Genomic DNA, 16,377 nt, shown 5'->3' with positions numbered 1-16,377 from the left:
GAGATGGGCCAGATTAGAGCTAGCTTGGATCAGTCTCCACCATGGAAGGGACTAGAGGACAATTCCACAGGATGATGAGTCAGGGGATCTCTGTAGACATGATTCTCTCAGAGCCTCAGAGGAAAGAATGGGATGAAGAGAGAAAATGGATGTCAACTGCATTATTCCTCCTTCACAGGAGAAGACACCAAACTACGATGACATGAAGTGAGCCTCATGCTGGCTTGGACCTACCAACAAGGAACAAGAAAAATCCTCTGAGGGACAAGGGACCCTGTCTAACTAGGTCCTAACCAGCCCTGGTTCCATTTTTGCCTTTACCAGAGCAGCAGGATGACAGGCTGGCCAAGATCTAAAGGTTCAACGTAGTTCGAGGTGAGGCTTGAGCACTGTGGACAAAGCCATGAGTCAGAGGTTGGAGGGGCTAAACCTGTCTGAACCCTTCTGCTAGGGTGCTCCCTGCAGGAAAGGTCAGGGTCTAATCAGTAGAGAGTGACTACCTGTGATGGTTACATCTAGGTCCCAATGGCTTCTGCTGGGCCAGACAGGATGGTTTTGGGAGAAGACCTAGTTGGCCCACATAGGACCACAGACAAATCCAGGTCCCAGAAGCTGGCTATTTCTTGGATGAAGATGCTGCCCGGCATTTGGAAGTGATGTAGATATTGCAGACCTGGGTGTGCACCTCCTGCAGCTCAGCTTGCAACTCTTCCTGGGTACACAGAATGGGTATTGATTGTCTCTGAACCTGCAGTGACTCCAGTGCCAGCACCGAATATCATACCTTATCCCCCAAAACATCCAGACTACCTGCTGCTGCTCTTCCTTGTTTGTTACTGCATCTGGTAGCAGCAGTCCTCCAAGACAAGGCAGCCTCAGTGGCCTCGGCACCCAGATCTGCCACCACCTTCTGGTCCAGAGGCTTAATGGCTGTGCCCCAGAAGCCTGTGCTCTATATCTTGGTCTGCATCTCCACCCAATGGTATAGGTGGGCAGATGACAGGCAGATGTAGGTCTTGAAGAACTTGTAGTGGGTGACCTCCTGGGTACAGCTGGCCAGCTGCTTGCTGACCTACTAGATGCCCAGGTAGAGCAGCTTCACTATGGGTAATGCACATGCCAGCATCTTGGTGGTTGTACCTGGAATGTACAACCTTGTTGACATCTGGGGGAATACTGATGTAATGTTAATGGATGCTATAGACAAAATTGAGCTTCTCATTCCCAGCAGTTTCTGTAAAAGGAAAAGAAGACTGAATGAAGATCTTGAAAGAGCACAGAATTGCAAGGTGATAAAGGAATCCTTCTGGTCCATACAGCCCTACAAAAATGTGGAAAGCAACATTTTTCCCATTGTAGCTGAAAAGAATGGGAACCTAAAGCCAAAATCAACACCAAATGCAGAAATATAGCAATCTGCTTATGTTGGTTACTTTTCTCCTTGTGATAAAGTGCCTTAAGCCACTTAAGAGAGGGGGGTTTATGTCGGCTCACAGTTCAAGGGGACACAGTCCATCACGCTAGGAAAGCAGGAGGCAGGAGGGAGTGTGAGGCTGCTGTTCAATTGCAACTACAGTCTTGATGTAGAAAGTGAACAAGAAGTGGTAATAGCCTATAAAACCTCAAGCCCCACCTCCAGTGACCCACTTCCTACAGCAAGGCTCTGCCTCCTGAAGGTTCCAAACATTACCACTAGCTAAAGATTAAGTATTCAATGCATGAGCTTTTCTCTTGCGTTTCTGATTCAAATCACAACATTGCAGCCAGCCACACGTAGGGAGTGGCATGCAGGTGAAGGGTCGCCTTTGATTGTTTGCATTATTTTTGCTAATGCTTCATGAGTGTGACCAAATAACAGCAGTTGTATATCAAATTTTAGAATTTTTAGCACTGAAGAAAAGATGGATAATTATCTCTAATTTGGATTAAAAACAATCATAGTTATTTGCATAAAAACAGGTGAGGTCCTCCCCCTCAGTAATTTGTCTCACTAAATGACCTGTAAACAGATTACAGTTTCTCCTAAAATCCATCAGGATAGCACTAATCTAAAATTACATCAGAATCTGATGCACATAGGCAAGTATCATCTTTTTTCATCTTATCCCCAAACAATTCACCTTTGAAACACCTGAGTATAAACTATTCAATTAGTGTGCTCTTTTGCTTATAAATAATAAAACAAAACAAAAGGCAGTGTGCATGATTCTCTTCTTCCTCTGTCAGTGGGAGCAAACAGAAATAAACATTGCTGTCTTCATCAACCACTCTCTTATCTTACATCTTATGTCAGAGTCTCTCACTAAGCCTGGGGCTCACCGGTATGTGAAATGAGCTTCAGGGGTCCTCCTGCATCAGCCTCAGCAATGCTGGGATTACAGGCACATGCCATGGCATCTCATTTTGTAAGTATGAGTTCTAGAGGTCAAAATCAGGCCCACATACTTATATAGTCATCATGTATGCTTGTTATGCTGGTGACACAGCTCAAACTCAGGTCCATGTGCTTGAATGTCTAACATGTAACCAAGTGAGCCATCTCTCCAGGTGCCTCTTTTTCTCTTTTTATACTCACTTTCTCTGTGACTCTGAGAATGTACTGGAATTTAGTTCCACAGTTCATAGGTATTTATCCACCTCTGTTCAAGGGAACTCCTTTGATCATAAGCCAAAGCCTATCATCTACTTTGCCAAATTTGATCATCCGATGGAGTGATTGTTAGCCTCCACTGTCAATTTAACACAACCTGGAGTTGTCGGAGGGAAGGTTGTCACTGGCCTCCACACAAATTCACACACATATGTATGCACACTATCATACATCTGTGTATCTACACACAAAAATATTATTCATGCACAAATATTTTTAAAAGGAAACAGAACACTATTTCACCATGTGACTATTTTTCACCTTAAAAATTACCTACATTTACCATTTTATTATTAATTAATTGGTAAATTTTATCTTGCATTTAATTTCTTATAGTTGTTAATATGTGCAAATATGGTGCTGAAAAATGGGTTCTGTATTTAGACTGTATTTTTTGACCCAGACTCATGAAAGCAGAATTTCTGACCTAGCTTATGTTAACTTTATGTACTCTACATAGGACAAATGAGGCAAAGAGCTATAGAATCTGTCTAGAGACATACTTCCAGCCAGCGTAACAAGTTTACTCATTTTGGTTACTTTAAGATGAGAAATGGTGGAGACAGGCTCCAAAGCCCAGGGTTAAGGCTGCCATTCTAGTATGGACCAGTTCTCTCAAGGTGACTTTCAGAATGTCACTGACACAGTTGCTGTGATTGTAGATAAACACACAGAACACTTATCAGAGGGACAGAGTTTCAAACAAGTTCTTTGTGAATTTTCACCAAAGAGCATTTTGCATGCAGGCATCTTTTTCTTCCTCCCACAAGCCTTTCTTGACAACACAGCAAACAGTAGTCTGAAATCAAACACAACACGACCGGAGGACCCAAGTCCAGCAGATGGAGCTGGGTGTAAATAGCTTCAGTTGGCAGTTACAATAAAGACAAAGTACACAGAGGAAGGGTGCTTGGGATTTGAAAGGGAAACAGATAAGCACAAGGTATTAAAAACTACTAAAGTCCCTGTCAGCACAGAGCCACAGTCCCTCAAAGGTTGGCTGAAAACAGTCACAGTTGTGGCTGGTGTCCAATACAACATGGGCAGGTAGAATAAGGTTTTGAGTTCTAAGGCACTTCTGCTCAGTCTCCAAGGAACAGGAGAGAGGGATGCCAGGTTTCTGATCCTTGCTGGGCTGGTGAGAGTACAACAGCTGCTTTTGTTATCTGAGAACAAGGTGTCCTAGGCATGTGAGATTGCTCTAGGCCTAACGACTTTTAGGATGGTTAAATGAAGTTAGCCAAATGGTATTCCAGTAGAGGACAAGACCTTGAAAGTCTCAAGGAAGAGAACTACCATGAGTTTTAGGTTCTGTTCCAGTGGGAGTACGTGAGTGCGTGTGTCAAACTGATCAACCTACAAAGTACTTCACAAGTACTTTTTGTGGAGCGTTTGTATTCAACCTGATTTGAACTGGTTCCAGTACCATCTGGATAGAGAATTAAAATGTGTTCTCTTCGATCATATGTAGCAAACAACCTTGCTTTACAGTCTGTGGTGTTTATATCACTCTTCTCTGAGGAACTGGTCATAGTTTCCCAGCACCATGGCCAGTTCTAAATCTGCAGCAGCATCCTGGGGTATGTTGTTTTGTAGTTGGTATCACCCTAGGGAAACTTTGATCATGTTGTTGAGCATTATAGACTAGGAACTGAAGAGATGGCTCAGTTATTAAAATTCTTGCTGTACAAACATCAGGACCTGAGTTCAATCATCAGAACCCATGGAAATGTGCCAGGTATGATGGCATTTGCAAATAAACCCAGCACAGGGGAGGCAGGGACAGACAGATCCCTGGTACTCACTGCTCAGCCAACCAACTGAACTAGTGAACCCCAGGGCAATGAGAGAGCCCATCTCTTACAAACAATGTAGATATCTCCTGAAGGTCAGTTGATCTCTCACTTCTATATCTATGGGCACATGTGTGTAATATACATACAAATGTAACAGACACATACACAATGTATATAGATTGATAGCCCCATGAAATCAAAGCAAAAGCACATGAGCAACAGCAAACAACAACCTCCAAAGCTTGCTTGAAGGGTTTGGTATTACCCTAGAGTCTGGAAGGCTTGGCTCTGTGCCTGGCCAGGGCAAGCTGGTGCAAATGTACCAGAAAGCTGTTTCCCCTGAGCTTAAGTAACTGAAAGAGCACTTCAGGGCTATGGAGATAGATAGTGGGTAAGAGAGTGCATTTTTCTTATGGAAGACCAGAGTTTGGGTGCCAGCACCCATCACAGAGTAATGTAATACATTAATGTCACATCATAATTATGTTAGTTCATAAATGCCTGTAGCCCCAGCTCTAGGGGATCCAATGACTTCTGGTCTCCCTGGACACCTACATACACAACATGCAAACACACACACACACACACACACACACACACACACACAGACAAATATATATATATATATATATTTTTTAAAGAACACCTCTATCAATCTGGTTAGAGCTTTAGAGATGTAGATGGACCTTTCCTGGACACAGTCTGAACTGGATATTAAAAACTTGAAATGGATATTATAACACACATTTTCCTGGCAGGTAGTTAGAAACTCTTACTGCACTCTGGTGTGGCAAGCTTGAGGTCATATTCATTATTGCCCGATAAACAAAAATTAGCCTTTTTGTCTATCTTTAATCTTCGTTATTTCCTATATAACTTTACATTTTTCACTGCATACATTCATGTGTTATTTGCAGAAATTTTCAAGAGGTTCCTGAGGAAAATCTCAGTATGCTGCCTAAAAATCATTCTTGGGTTATTTTGGTGAAGAATGTGGCTGCTTTTTGCCCTTATCCAAAAAGTTTGCCTGAGACTAAAGTGAAGAGTTTTGAATTAATTCCCTTGACAGAGGAAATATCAAAATAGCCTAATACAGACTCTAGTGTGTGGTTGCTAGTGTTAACTCTAAGGAAGATATATAATGAAAAGAAGCAAACTGAGAAGGATAAACATCTGAGGAGAAAAAGAGCACCAGGAAGTAGAATGGCTAAGTCCTGTGTTCAAGGGGATAAAAGATTAAGAATGGGAAAAAGGGAGTGATGACCTGTAGATGTATCCTGCTTGTTAAATAAGAAACACAGAGCCAGTTGCAGAGTTAAAAACCACAAGGTCAGAGCCAAAGCGGAAAACCTTACCCTTCACTGCTTCTGCTGTTCTTCCTCTCCGCAAGAGACCTACTTCTGTGCGTCCTGTCTATTTAAAGACTTTCTGTTCTCCTCCCTCATTGGTTGTAAACCCAGCCACATGACCTCCTCGTCACTGCCTGTTTGTACAGACCTCCAGGTCTTCTATGGCTGGTATTGAAATTAAAGGCGTGTGTCTGCTATGCTGGCTATGTCCTTGAACACACAGAGATCCGCCTAGCTCTGCCTCCCAAGTGCTGGGATTAAGGGCGTGCCCCACTACTGCTCGGCTTCTGCTCTGGCTTGCTCTGACCTCAAGGCAACTTTATTGACATACAAATAAAATCACATTTCAATACAAGTAAAATATCACTATAATGACCTCAGGGCAAGATCTTACCCAGCTAAATTTCCAACTCATGAAAAGGGATTAAAGCTTAGAGCCAGGTGGTGGCACACACCTTTAATGCCATCACTTGGAAGGCAGAGGCTGGTAGATCTTTGAGTTTGAGGCCAGTGATGTGGCTGGGCTTAGAGCCAATGAGAAGGCAGAACAGGAAAGCAATAAAAGCACAGGTTAGGCAGGAAGAGGTCTCTCTGGGGAAGCTACTGCCTGGTGGTAAGCTAAGGCTAGTCATAGCTATTCACTATTTCTCTGAACTCTTCAGCTACTACCCCTGCATTTGACTCTGTGTTTCTTATTTAATAAGACTATTTAGAAATTTTTCTACATTTAAATCAAGAGTCACCAGCCAGACAAAAAGAAAGCAAGATGCAAAGGCAGAACTGAGAAAAGGTACCAAATCACATGGCTAAACATAAATAAGAATCATGGGTTAATTTAAGTGTAAGAGCTAGTCAATAGTTATCCTGAGCTAGTGGCCAAGCAGTTTTAATTAATATAAGCCTCTGTGTGTTTACTTGGGTCCAAGCAGCTGCAGGACTGGTGGGTGAGAGAGATTTGTCCTGATCATGGGCCAGGTAGGACACAGGAAATCTTCAGCAACAGTTGGAGATCTAAAAAGTGTTTTGACATCATACAGGAAGATTTAGAGTTTGGAGTTTGCCCAGTTGGTTTTTGGTCTTGCTTTGGTTCAGTATTTCCTCATTATGCTTCATTCCCTATGTTTTGGAACAGTAAGGTATATCCTGTGCCAATATATGTTGGGAATATGTGACCTGCTTTTTCTTTTGATTTTACAGGCAATTACAGTTAAGAGATTATGTGAATGAATTTCAGAAGAGACTTTGAATTTTATACTTTTAAACAAGATTGAGACTGTTATAGACTATGGGGACTTTTGAAGTTGGAATGAATGCAGTTTTGCTTTATGATATGGCTATAAGCCTTTGGGTGGCCAGGGCATAGAATGTGGTGATTTGAAATAAAATGACCCCCAAAGGGAGTGGCACTCTTTGGAGGTGTGACCTTTTTGAGTAGGTGTGGTCTTGTTGGAAGGAGTGTGTAACTGTGGAAGTGGCCTTTGAAGTTTCACATACGTTCAAGCCACTCCTAGTGATACAGTTCACTTCCTGTTACCTGCAGATCTAGATGTAAAACTCTCAGCTAAAGCACCGTGTCTGCCTGTATGCCACCATGTCCCGCCATGATGATAATGGATTGAATCTCTGAAATTGTAAACCACCCAAAGAAATGATTTCCTTTATAAGAGTTGCCATGGTCATGGGGTCTCTTAACAGCAGTAGAAACCCTAACAAAGATATCATAGTTAGCTCCAGTTGTCAACTTTACTCAAACCCAAGTCACCTGGGAAAAAGAGAACCTCAATTGAAGATCTGCTGCTATCAGACTGACCCACAAGTGTGTGTGTGCAGCACTTTTGGATTGCTAGTTGATACAGGAGAGCCCACACCACCATGAACAGTAATATCCCTGGGCCAGTAGGTATGGGCTATATAAGAAAGGTAACTTAGAAAGACAGAGGGGACAAGCTAATAAGCAGTGTTCCTCTATGGTTTCTGCTTCAGTTCCTGCCCTGCTGTCCCTTGATAATTGACTGTAGCATGTAAGATGAAATAATCACCTTCCTCAAATTGCTTCTCTACCAAAAAGCAACTTTGAGAAGAGTGGGTTTGTTTGACTAACAGTCACAATTCCTCACTGAAGGATATAAAGGTGGGAACTGAAGCAGACACAACAGAGGAATGCTGCTTATTGCTTTGCTCTCCTTGGCTTGCTCAACTTACTCTCTTGTACAACCCAGCATCACCTGCCCAAGGGTAACACTGCCCACAGTGGCTGGGCCCTACCCTACTAAACAGTTCAATTAAAATTGCCCAACAGACATGTCCAAAGAGCAATTCAATGGAGGCAATTCTTCAGTCAAGGTTCCCTTTGCCCAGGTGACTCTAGTTTGTGTCAAGTTAACAAAACTAACTGGCACAATTGACCCCTGTTGGACTGACACAGAAATACAACACTATTAAACTATAAGCATTCCTTTTGTTTTTTTTTAACACCAAGACTTCATACTAATATTTCAAAATACAACATCATACAACTTTAAACAACCCACAGTTTTTTAAAAAATATGAACACTTGAAAGTTTCAAAGTATTTTTAAGATATCCAAAGTTTCTTAACTGAGGGCTTCTATGAAATCAACAGTGAGTTAATGATTTCTTGTTTTAAGAGAGAACTGAGACACAAAAACAAGCACACTTAAGCAAAACCAATGTCCAGCTGGATAGCTCAAGTACATCTGTAGCTTACTCACGATCCTGTAGGCTTCAAAGGCGCTTATGCAGCTCCATCTCTCTGGTTCTGCCATCAGTAGCACACACAGCCTGTCTCCTAAAATCAGGCCAGTTCCAAGCCACACCTGCTGTTCTTGGTAGTCATCCTATAGTCCTGACATCTCAAAATCCTACCCAAGGATCTTTACAACCCTGGGGTGTGCTTTCATCAATGGCAGGTCCAGGCCCCCTCAGGGGCCCTGACACTTCATCAACCTAAAATTTAAAAAAATAAACATTTTTAAATCTGTCTATCAGATAGGTCATAGGGTCATTCTAAGAGGTTCGTTTTCTCATTTCAATGAGCCCCATTTTTCTTTTTTCTCTTGGGCTTGATTATTTTTTGTTGTGAATAAGAGCAGGACATTTGAAACTAACTGTATTGTAACTCATAAAGGTTTCATTTTCCTCTTCTTTAGAGCTTGCTGCTATAATTTTTATTTCTATTTGCTGTGGATATCGCTCTGTGTAAATAAAGTTCTGATTGGCCAGTGGCCAGGCAGGAAGTATAGGCGGGACAAAAGAGAAGAGAATTCTGGGAAATAGAAGACTGGGGAGAGTCACTGCTTTTGTTTCCACAGAAAGCCAGAAGCTATGGATTTGTTCCAGATTAAGATATATCAGGTTTGATCAGCCAAGACCACCTGAAAGGTCTCCGATGACACCATGGCCCAGATGATCTGACATCCAGAATGGTTTCAAGGCAACTGGCTCAGAGGTTCACCCTAATGGACTACTCTAAAATCCTAAAATTTTCTTTGTATCCCCATAAGATACAGCGCCCCCTCCAGCAGGAAGTAGTAAGAGAAACTACGCCCACATTCCCAAAATTATCAAGCTGGCTTTGGAGATGGAATTGGCTCACTCCTTCTCTAAACCCAGACATATTGTTAAAAGAAAAGGTTAAGAGTTTCTTGTGTCCCAAATCAGAAGAGCCCTCTGATGTGGGACAGAGAAAAACCACTATTTTATTTAAAACAGGTTGATTATAAATGCAATCTCTTTCTAAAGATAAAAAGGGCATATGATATAGATATGATAGGATGAAAGGGTAGATTAATGAACTTCTAAAGAACAACAACTCATTTAAAATGTTTTACATTGGTATAGATTTTAGTCTATTGATACAAACTTAAAGTTAATTTTGTTATACTGTATGCATATTTCTACTCATGTTTAAGGTATTATGTTTGTATAGCTCATTTAAAATTGTAATGGATAATTAAAAATAGATTAATAATTGGTCATCTATGATAATCATACTTGTAGCCATGTTAGTTAAGTCTTCTAGGTGTACACAGAGATATTTCAGATAGACAAGTAATCTTCAAACACTTCAAAGGTCTACAGAATATGGCATTTAAAATATTTTTAAAATTTAGACTTTCTAGACAGTGAGACATGTCTGCTTCTGGCAGCACCAATTTACTTCAGAGAGGAGAATGGGCATTGAAGACACTTCATATGGAGTTTATCTTCACGTTGGCAAAAATAGCCATTTGGGCAAGAAACTGTTCTTGCCTGGACTGCTTGATCAACTGGACATGCAGGACTCATAGAAAGGTGACCACTGAACTTGGCTTGACAAAATGGTCCTTCAGGTTCCTGCTTCACAGAGGAAACTGCCAGACATTCTACAGGACACTAAAAAAAGTGACCAAGAGACTTTAGCCCTGTGGGCTGAAGACAGATGCCCCAACTTTACAAAGGAACATTAGGTGACTGTTCAGGCTGCCAGCTGTCTCTGTCTACCCTGCAAGACTCCCAAAAGTTGCTTGCATCCTTCTCCCGGTTCTCAGGTAATATTATATCCTTCTGAGGTCTTTGATGTGGTTGAAGACTAGATAGTTATAATTTCCTTAGTTATGATACAAGATAAGTTAGATATAAAACCTTAGACTCACAAATATAAGATAGATAGGATATCTTCTTTAATATTGTAACTATAATTCTTGCTTGACAATTGTTTTGTTATATGTAATTATACTATGTAAAAGTTAAAACCTTCCTTAAAAAAAAAAAAGAAAAGGGGAAGTGCTGTGGATATCGCTCTGTGTAAATAAAGTTCTGATTGGCCAGTGGCCAGGCAGGAAGTATAGGCGGGACAAAAGAGAAGAGAATTCTGGGAAGTAGAAGACTGGGGAGAGAAACCGCCAGCCGCCGCCATGAAAAGCAACATGTAAAGACACCGGTAAGCCACAAGCCATGTGGCAAAGTATAGACTAACAGAAATGGGTTAATTTAAGATAGAAGAAGTAGATAACAAGAAGTCTGCCCGGCCATACAGTTTCTAAACAATGTAAGTTTCTGTGTGCTTTCTTGGTTGGGTCTGAGCAACTGTGGGACTGGCAGGTGAGAGAGATTTGTCCTGACTGGGCCAGGCAGGAAAATTCTAACTACATCTATTCATTGTTTTTGTAGGCTGTTTCTATGCCAAGAATTGGCTTGAGATCTTCTCTAGTCTCCCCAAGACCATTCCTTCCATTCAGCATGAGTACCAATCTCTAACTCTCTGTGTATATGCAACTACATTGGAATAGACTAGTCTTTTGCAATTGCTCAATAGAGACAAAAAGAAAAAGGTGAAGGAGAGCAGGTGCCACGTTTAAAGTAAAACTATGAAAGAAATGTCATCCAATTAGAGAGTAGTTTGCACGTGTGTGGGAGACACAACAACAGTGGGACCCCCTGCTTCCTTGTGAATCTAGGATATGATTTAGCAACAAGTTTTCAAGGGCCTAGATCCCTGACACTTGGAAGGCAAACTCCTATTTGTTCACACTTACTCCTGTAAACTGTAACCAGCTTCTTCCAGAATATGTGTATAGATGCCTGTCATAGGCTGAGGGCTAACATGTGGGTAGCTGGTACAAACTGAAACTGATCGTGATTTATCCAAACAACTTTCCCATAAAAGTTTTGAACCTTCAGTAAATAGATTTCAGAATCCAATCTGTTGCAACAAATAGATCTGACCAATATAATTGTCTCTATGAGGAGATGGGTTCCTGGTAGTTCATACTCTCCTATCTTCCAGAATGAATCCCCTTCGATAGGCATCCATTTATTCATATATTTGAGAGAATGTCTTACTATGTTGTCCAAGCTCTCCTGAAAGTCACTTAGTAGCACAAGCTGGCCTTGAATCTACAGTGGTCCTCCTGCCTCAGTTTCCAAATGCTGGGATTACAGGTGTAAGCTACCACTGTCTTCTGAAATATTTCATAGATTAATGATCATTGGCTCTTCTTCAGATGTTTTTAGGGATGTATGGGCATATTTGGTAGTCATATTGAATAATGTCACACTCATTACATTCTATGTAAATTTGAGATTGAAATGTGTAGTCCTAGTCATTCTATCCAGAGGTGGGATAGCTATCATACCAGTACTATGTCCTTAGAAATGCCTCAATTTTCACAAATGACTGGTGGTCCAAATGCTTCTCAACAGACTTGTAAAACATAAGATGTTATTCTTAATTGGTATAAAATTGTTTAATGACCATATGAATCTAGTGTGATGTTTCCCATATGCATTTCTGTTCAGTGGGTCTAGGGAAGCCAAGACTTTGACTTCCTTTTTTTTTTTTTTTTTTTTGGTTTTTGGAGACAGAGTTTCTCTGTGTAGCTTTGGAGCCTTACCTGGAACTCACTCTGTATCCCAGGCTGGCCTCAAACTCACAGAGATCTGCCTGCCTCTGTCTCTCTACTGCTGGGATTAATGGAATGCACCACCACTTCCCAGCAAGACTTAGACTTTCTAGCGAGCACCTATACATGCCCTTGATTCCCTCACGACACTGAGCATCACAGCTAGAGAGTGCACGTGAAATAAGTGTAGGGAACTTTGGTGTTTGTGTATTTATTAGTTTGTGTCATTTGTTTTAAGTATGTTTTAGTGTGCATGAGACTGTTTTATATATGTGTGTGTGTGTGTGTGTGTGTGTGTGTGTGTGTGTGTGCAGAAACAATCTGCTGGTTCCAGTTAGTGTTACTTGTATATACATGATTTCAAGACTGACTACTTGTTTTGTTTTGTTTTTTTGTTAAAGATTTTGTCATATTATTTTTCTACTTTGTTGGGAGAGTCTGTGTGTAGCTCTGTACATGTGAGTGCCAGGGTCTATGGAGGTCAGAGGCATCAGATCCCCTGGAGTTGGAGTTAGGGATGTTCTGAGCTACCTGATGTGGATGTGGTAATTCCATGATGAACTCAGATATTCTCTAACAAGAGTGTGTACTCTTAAGAGCTGAACCGTCGCTCCAGCCCAGATTTTGAGGATTTTTAGCCTGGTCACACTTCCATGTTCACTCTCTGCTTCCTGAGTGCTTTCAATGGAGTGAAAGGTGATCAGTCTATTCCCTGGCTACCAGGCCAGCTTCACACCCTTGCTGCAATGCCTCCCCACTACAACTGTGCCCTCTGACTTGGTCCATTTTTATTAATGAAACATTTCTGCTCTAAGTTGTTTTTTGTCAGAGTGCTCTGTCATAGCAACAGCAGACTAACTAACCCACTTGAGTTTTTTAGAAGCATTTGCTGCACTGAGAAGGCTTTCAAGGTATGTTGATACAATTTTTCATTTAATTACCCTGAGAGAAGGCTCTAGTCATTTTATTATATATGAGACTAAGCTTATAATCATTTAAGCAACTTACCTACAGTTATTTGGCTCTTAAATAATATAGGCAAACTTAAAACTTAATCCACTGTAATCTATTCTGCTTTTTAAAATCTGATTATATTTTTCCTGCTATCACTCAGTTCTTTCATATTGTTTCTTTTTCTTACTTAAAGCATATTTTATTACTATAATTGCATGAATTCCCTTTTTGCATTTTTTATTTGTGTGTGTGTGTATGTGTGTGTGTGTATGTGTGTGTGTCTGTGTGAGTGTCTGTTTCTGTGTGTTGCATGTGTGCAGGTACCTGTGAGGCCAGAATAGGGTGTCAAATCATCTGGAGCTAGAATTACAGGTGCTTATGATCTGCTCAACATGGGTGCTAGGAACTGAAATCAAGTCCTCTGGAAGATCACCAGCACTCTTAACTACTGGGCTATCTCTTCAGTCCCCTCATGGATTCTTTATGGCATTAAAAATATTTTATTTTCCCTACAATTTAGGGTTCTTTTAAAAAATGACATCTTCTTTAATTTTTTGAGAATGTCATACATGTTTTGGTCATCTTCACACCCAGATCCACATTTTCTACCCTTACCTACCAAACCACCCTACTTTGGGAGTTTCTTTTTGTTTTCATTTTAACATTCTTTTTAACCCATCAAATACAGTTTGTGTTATGCAACCACTCTTGGGAATGGAGTCTCCTCTGGAGTGTGGTTGACCTACAGGGAATTATACTATTAAAGCAAACGGACTTTTCCTATCTCAGCAGCTATCAAATTCCAAATTGTTCTTTAACTATAATCAGGAATTTATACCACACTCCTATAAATGCTGGGATATTGCCCGGCTTGAGCATGCATAGGTCTTGGACATGACTGTACAATCAATGTGAGCTTTTATGGGCAACTGCCCTTTTGTGCCTAGAAAACACTGTTTCTTGAAGTTTTCCACTACCTCTCACTTTTATCACTCCACCTCCTCCCTATAAAGAAGCTTGAGCTTAGCAGGGACATATATGACACATACATGCCATTTAGGGCTGATCATTCCATGGTGTCTTATTCTCTGAAAATGCAGAAGTTGAGTATTCTCTGTTAATTGCCACATATTGCGAGATTCTCTGGTAAGGGTTGAGGGATGCATTGATGTATAGGTGCAGTAATAAGTCATTAGGAGTTATTTTAATTGTATGTTCATTTAACAAAAAAGCAGTACTGTATTCTCTTCTAGAACCTATGACCTATCTGGTCACAAGTTTTTGGCCCTGTTAAGAGCGCAAGATATGGGATCCAGCTCACTGAGAAGGCCTTAGAAAATAGATGGTTGTTGGGAACCAGACTGATCCAAGGCTTTCTCAGAAGCCCTGATGAAAGGACAAGGGGGACATTAGTTCTGTGCTGTCCTTGCCCAAGGGCAGACTTGCCAATGTCCATTCTGGAGCTAGGGTAAGGGTCTCAAAAAAGTTATGGTTATAGTTCCTGGGAACTCATCTCTTCCCCTGGGCTTGGTTACCAGTCCTAAGGCAGCTGCTTATGAGGTACCCCATGCTTTCTTTGCCAACATTATTTAATTGCCTTTCCACTGATTCTGTCCCAGTCTTCCCATACAAACAGTAAAAAAGATGCTATATTTCTTAATAAACTTCCCTGGCATAAGACACAGCTTGCACAAGACCTCCTGACCCTGGATTTCCTATCTTCTTTATTACCTCCTGAGCCTCTCAGGAACATATCACTGAAGAACAATCTGTTATTCCAGGTCAGTTGGTTACTCCCATATCAATTGTCGACTATTGTGCCAGTGGGCATATCTTGTCAGATCAATCATTATTGCAGCTCCCAAAGTTCAGAGATTAGTTCAGTTGATGATGGGTCTTCTCCTCCAGTAATGCATATAGAATCTTCTAACATTATAAAAGTTAGTCAGTATGGATGAAGATTCCAAATAAGTATGGGCTTGATTTCTCCATGTTGTGATTCAGGTGTATTAGGAATACAGTCTTCCTATAGGTTTCTGAACGGCCACCAAGAGTATTGGCAATAGCCTGAAATGCTTAGTAATCTAGAGAAACCCACAAGCCAACAATTCAAAAAGAGGTAACTAATTCCTAGTACTGGGGGGCTTCTTGCTAGCATGTGGTATCTAGTTGGGACAAGAGAAGAGGGCATAGGGAGAGATAACTACTGCTTAAGTTCTCTTGAAAAGTCATATGGAGACCTACTACTGTAGAAACTTCCTAAAATATATGCATGTACTTTAATCTTCTTTGTGATAAGATAACTCAAGTACAAAGATTTGAATATAGAACCAAAACACAATTAAGAAAGAATCTACATACTTCAAATCCCAGAACACAGAAGTCATCCTGGAAGGCTGGGGAATTTGTTTTTCTGGCATGCCCCTGAATGCTAATGTTAACCTTCTTCTTAAAATAAGGAAATATGATTTAGTGTATTTGTTTTTATAATTGCCTTTTTTCATTTAACTGTATATTTTGATCATGTAGCCATAGTAATGAGCATATTTCCAGAATGTTATACAACTATCTTTACAGAGCAAGAACGTGTTACCTTAATGATGTCAAAATTATCAGTTTTTATTTTATGAGTTATAATTTTGGTGGTTTTATCTCAGAACTCTTTCCCTAACCTAAGTTCACAAAGATTTTTCTCTTATGTTTTATTCAAAAGGTTTTACAGTTTATACTTTCATTTATACTCGTAATCCATTTTGAATTAATTTTGCACAGGTCTGAATTATAGCCTTAGGGTTTTTCCTCTATATCTGCTTCCCTGGTTGTTCCAATATAATTTCTTGGGAAGGAAGAAAAGAAACTTTTCTTTCTCCCTTGAATTTCCTTTAAACCTTTGACAAAAATCAATGTGACCCTATTTCTAGGTGTCTATTTCTGCACTTTCTATTCACTTCTGTGTATGTGTCTCCCCAGTCTTCCTACCCCACTTCCGTGTCTTGAATCATGTGGTTATATTACAGTTGAAAGCCCTCCTAGGTCTTAGAGTCGAGGATATGTGTTCTCTAACTTTATTTCTTCTCAATATCACTTCGGTTATCACTGGCTCTTTCTCTTTTCATATAAATTTTTAAAAAGTCTTATTAATTTCAGAAACAATTCTAATGGGTTTTAATTGGAATAGCATTGAATCTATAAACAAGTTTGTGAGAACTTACATCTTAAACATAT

The sequence above is a fragment of the Onychomys torridus genome, chromosome 11 (genome assembly GCF_903995425.1).
Source record: "Onychomys torridus chromosome 11, mOncTor1.1, whole genome shotgun sequence".
NCBI classification, from domain to species: Eukaryota; Metazoa; Chordata; class Mammalia; order Rodentia; family Cricetidae; genus Onychomys; species Onychomys torridus.
Note: the sequence above shows the minus strand (reverse complement) of the source record.